This window comes from Octopus sinensis, linkage group LG4, assembly GCF_006345805.1.
Source record: "Octopus sinensis linkage group LG4, ASM634580v1, whole genome shotgun sequence".
Lineage (NCBI taxonomy): Eukaryota > Metazoa > Mollusca > Cephalopoda > Octopoda > Octopodidae > Octopus > Octopus sinensis.
The window spans coordinates 15,810,602-15,816,172 of record NC_043000.1 but is presented as its reverse complement, the minus strand read 5'-3'; the positions used below and the strand labels follow the sequence as shown (position 1 = coordinate 15,816,172).

General features: G+C 39.4%; 1 non-coding gene across 1 annotated transcript; it reads right to left on the bottom strand.

The window, feature by feature from the left end:
- Window positions 1-2,099: 2,099 nt before the first annotated feature.
- LOC115211350 lies at window positions 2,100-2,206 on the bottom strand. Its single transcript, XR_003881618.1, has one exon. It is a non-coding gene; the product is annotated as a U6 spliceosomal RNA (small nuclear RNA).
- Between the last annotated feature and the right edge of the window lie 3,365 nt (window positions 2,207-5,571).

Sequence of the window (5,571 nt, the reverse complement as noted above, 5' to 3'; positions counted from 1 at the left end):
CAGTTTCCGTCTACCAAATCCACTCACAAGGCTTTGATTGGCCCGAGGCTAAAGTAGAAGACATTTGCCCAAGGTGCCATGCAGTGGGACTGAACCTGGAACCATGTGGTTGGTAAGCAAGCTACTTACCACACAGTCACTCCTATACCTATAAGATAATGAATTTTTTAAAAATCTCCAGATGCAGACAAATTTACATTTAAAGCATTCATGTATTTGTAAAAGTGTTGAGGAAAATCTGAAGTGGTGCAGAAAGCAAAATAAAATATACAAGGAGGAGAGAAGTTAAAATGCAGGATAGCTAAAATTAATTAAATTAGGGTACCAACAGCTGTTTCTAGAGGTTAGTTGCTGGTAAAAAGAAAGGGATGTAATACCCATTATTTAACAATTCCTCATTCTTCAGAGTAACAGGTTGTACATGTTGACATATATATCATCCTCATCATCAGCATCATCATCATCATCTTCATCATCATCATCACCATTTAATGTCCATGTTCCATGCTGGCATAAGTTGAATAGTTTGATAGAATCAGATGGGCCTAAGGACTGCATCTTGCTCCAATGCCTGCTTTGGTTTGGCTTCTATGGCTGAATGGCCATCTCAATGCCATATAGATAGTACAGTCTTTTTTACCCCCTAATCTGTTTCACGTTGCTCCAGTTCATTCAGCTGTAGAAATGAGTTGCGACATCACTGGTGCCAAGCTGTATTGGCCCCTTTGCCTTTCCCTTGGATAACATCAGTGGCTTGGAGAGTGGAGACTGGTATGCATGGGCAACTGCTGGCCTTCCATAAACAACCTTGCCTGGACTTGAGCCTCAGAGGGTAACTTTCTAGATGCAATTCCATGGTCATTCATGACCAAAGGGGGTCTCCATATATATACCAAAATGCTATATATCAAAATTAAAAGACTTCTCAAGACAATTGTGATGGTGGAGGGGGTGAGTTCTCTCAAGTAAATCCAGCAAATTTTCAACAACAACAATAACAACAACAGCAACAACAACAATAACAACAACAGACATCTAAAGGTGCAACAGAATACAAATGTAATTTGTTAGGTTCCTTAACAAGTCAGGATTGGGAAGGATCAGTGCCCTAGGCCTTCACAGGCCCTCCAAAACACAATACTCAGATTGAATATTTTACCTTATCTTGTATTTTATTACATTTCCCCTTTGCACAACACACACACACAAAACATTATTATACATACACACACATACATCACAAGGCACATTGCTATGTGGCCACTTGATCTTCTAGAAATAGTAGCCAAATCCTTCATAAATTACACCCTATTGTTTTAAAAGAGGACATATTAGGTAACATGTCCTTGCGCTTATTGTATCAATAATTATGAAAGAGACAAGATGGTCATGCTTGAATGCCTTTGATTGCTACACACTCACTACATATGCATCACAATGAATACCTATTTCTTTACTACCTACAAGGGGCTAAACACAGAGGGGACAAACAAGGACAGACAAACGGATTAAGTCAATTATATCGACCCCAGTGTGTAACTGGTACTTATTTAAACTACCCCGATAGGATGAAAGGCAAAGTTGACCTCGGCAGAATTTGAACTCAGAACGTAAAGACAGATGAAATACCTATTTCTTTACTACACACAAGGGGTTAAACACAGAGGGGACAAACAAGGACAAACGGATTAAGTCGATTACATCAACCCCAGTGCATAACTGGTACTTAATTTATCGACCCCGAAAGGATGAAAGGCAAAGTTGACCTCGGTGGAATTTGAACTCAGAATGTAAAGACAAACGAAATACCTATTTCTTTATTACCCACAAGGGGCTAAACATAGAGGGGACAAACATGGACAGACATAGGTATTAAGTCGATTATATTGACCCCAGTGCTTAACTGGTACTTAATTTATCGACCCCGAAAGGATGAAAGGCAAAGTTGACCTCGGTGGAATTTGAACTCAGAATGTAAAGACAGATGAAATACCGCTAAGCATTTCGCCTGGCGTGCTAATGATTCTGCCAGCTCGCCACCTTATACCGCTAAGCATTTCACCCAGCATGCTAACGTTTCTGCCAGCTTGCTGCCTTAAGAAAATATGGAACGCTTCATGAATTTGTGTGTCATCCTTGCACAGGGGCCATGTTAATCTTCTATGTATCATTCCAATTTTAGATTATGTACTGCTCATATAAATATATACATATCACATCATACACATAGCATACACACAACACACACAAATACTCATAAAAAATACAGTTTTTTCATAAATACATCATACCATAGGCATGCCACAAGTACATGTGTTCAGCAAAACCTTGGTTTCTGTTTAATTTTTGTTTTGTTTTTGTAACCAGAAGAATTTTTATGAAGAATTCCAAAAGTATTTCTATAACCCATATATAATTTGAAATTCACTGGTAATCTAAGACAAACTTTTCATTATTAAAAGAATTGGATTGAAGATAAAATAACAAATTAAAACTAAAAACCTTCGGGTGTGTCTAGAAGACATTTTAAACAGTTGTACTAAAATTTTGATGATTCAGCCACAGACTTTTTTTTTTTTTTTACTTGATTCTTTATTGCATTTTTAAAAATCTCAAACACTAAAGCAAATTTAGTAGAAATTTCCTGTTTGTTTGTACACTAAATTATGTTTACTATTTGGAAGCTTTCTCAGAGAATCTGAAAAGTTTTCTTAATGGAAAATTAAGATGTTTAGATGGTTGCTAATTTCTGTTTTGAAGCCAAAGTTGTTGCTTCCAAGTAATTTAGTGAGCAGGCCAGTGGCACATAAAAAGCACCAACCGATCGTGGCAATTGCCAACCTCGCCTGGTACCGTGCCGGTGGTACGTAAAAAGCACCCACAACACTCATGGAGTGGTTGGCGTTCGGAAGGGCATCCAGCTGTAGAAACACTGCCAGATCAGACTGGGTCTGGTGCACCTCCTGGCTACCCAGACCCCAGTCGAACCATCCAACCCATGCTAGCATGGAAAGCGGACGTTAAGCGGCGATGATGATGATGATGATGATGATGATGCTGATGATGATGATGATAGTTTAATAATGAAGAATTGGTATAAAAGGGGGATATGCTACTTCTTCCTGAGAGAAGGAGTAATGTAGTGCTTTGATGTCTGCTAGCTACTTTACATGTGTTTTGGGGTAAGATCTTTAAATTTGTTATTTCATTTATGTTTTTATTTTTTACTTCCATTTACTTCTTAATGATAATAAAAATTAAAAAAATACAAAGAATAAAATAACTAATTGGAAAATCTTAAACATATGACGAGGCTGAGTCAGTTAGGTTGTTAATTAAATATATATTTCTTATGTGTATGTGCTGGCAGAATTAGGGAGCCCTTTGAGCAAACAAGTCAGACAAGGTAGAAGGGAGTTTCTATGTGGGTACTTGGCCTGCTAGAAATAACAACCAAATCTCTCTCAAATCGTGCACTACTATTTTTTTTTAAAAAAAAGGTATGTTACTTTGGAAAATAAGTCTAGGACATTTACCCTTCATGGACAATAACCCCCCCCACAAGGACAATTGCCCCTGAGGACAACAGATGATGATTTAATATATTGGAGAGGGGGTAATTAACCAAGGGGGTTAATTGTCCTAGGGGGTAGTTGTCATCGGGGAGAATTATCCTATTGGGATGGGGGGGGGGTAATTGTCCTCGGTGGGTAATTGTCCTGATACATGGATAATATAGTCCTAGATATGCTATGACTGAATGAACAACAAGACTCCTACAGCAGCAGGTGGCGATCAATGAAAAACAAAGAGAGAAGAGCCTTCATGGTGCAGCCACGACCATTTAAAGGCCAGTGTTTCAGGTGTCTAGGTCTGCACATGGTGAAGGACTGCAGGGAGCCAAAGCCCAAACCAATTTTCCACCAGCGCAAATGGGCAGGACATATCATCAGCAACAGCAGGAATGCGAAAGGTTTATGGTGAAAGAGGAGAAAAGCCCAATCACATCAAGGAACAACAGTTGACTCGCCAAGAACAAGTCACGCTTAACAGATTACAAAGCGACCACCATCCGGATTTGAGAAGCTGGCAGCACAAGATTGGAAGAATTGAGGAATCTATTTGCCGCTATTGCAAAATGGGTGAAGAAATGGGAGAACACATGATGTTGGAGTACCCAGCTATCCATCCGTCGATCTGCGGTCAGCTGACGGACCCCGAGGCGATTGCAAAGGAGCCCAGACTGGCACTCAAGGTGTGGGAGAGATGGCTGAGGATGGCAGAAAAGCAGGTGGTGATTGAGGAGCAGCACTAACCAACTATCCAGCCGGTAGTTGCTAAACATCAACAGCAACAATCAGCAACAGCAGCCAGGGAAGTGAAGTTACTGCTTCTCTAACTTCTTCTGCAAGCAAGTAGAAGCACTCGTACACTTACTGCTTATATGTGGAGGTCCATGTTAAAAGCCCATGTGGACAACAACCTTAGTGGCCCCAAATGTGGCTAAAATGTGGAACACTGCAACAGCAGCCAGGGAAATAATCAAAGTGAGGTTACTGCCTCTCTAACTTCTTCTGCAAGCAAGTAGAAGCACTAGTCACTTACTTCTTATATGTGGAGGTCCATGTTAAAAGCCCATGTGGACACAGTCTGTACATCAACCTTAGTGGCCCCAAAGGTGGCTAAAATGTGGAACACATTTAATCTTAGAAGAACCAAAACAATATCAATGATCTGGATTGACCTGGTTTGTTGCTTCTGTTATTTTTACTGACATAGCATCCACAACAGGCACTATAATAGCAATAACAATAACACTAACAATAGACCAAAGAGGAAGTGTCTATGTAGTCATCAACCTGATAGGAAGAGCTCTGTACTTATGCCTTGGTATCACATGATGAATGTAAATGAGCATCATCATCATCATCATCATACTAGCAGTGTTATTCATTTCCAGTAAGCTGTCAAAAATATCATGTCTGGCCATTGGGAAATATTTACCTTGCATGGAAACAGGTGAAAGGGTTGGTGACAGAAAGGGCATCCTGGTGTAGAAAAATCGCCTCAACAAACACCATCTGACCCATGCAAGGATGGAAAAGTGGATATTAAAGCAACAATGATGATGATGATGATGGTGGTGGTGGTGGTGGTGATGACGACGATGGCCATGTCTCTTTTTCTATATAAACCCATAGCCTTCTCATTTTACGATATGTCGATTGGAGCTGGGTCATGTACTTGTTATCGAAACAATTTACTAAAAGAGCAACTTTACTAGAGGGGGAAAAAGATTCATTTTGGTTAGTTAATCATCAATAAGAAAGTAAAATCTACACACACTGGTTCGGTTGTTTCTAAACTACCAGTGGCTCTTATGAAGAAAGCAATCAATCAAGCAAATAATGGGGCATAAACTGAGGCACTTAATTTATTGATGGTTGAATATATTGGATGAGATGCACTAACAACTATTAATACCAAAGACATATGATACCATAAAATACTATTACTGCTATCCATTTCTTTTTCCAATCTATACCATTTACTTATCTATACGTGGAAAGT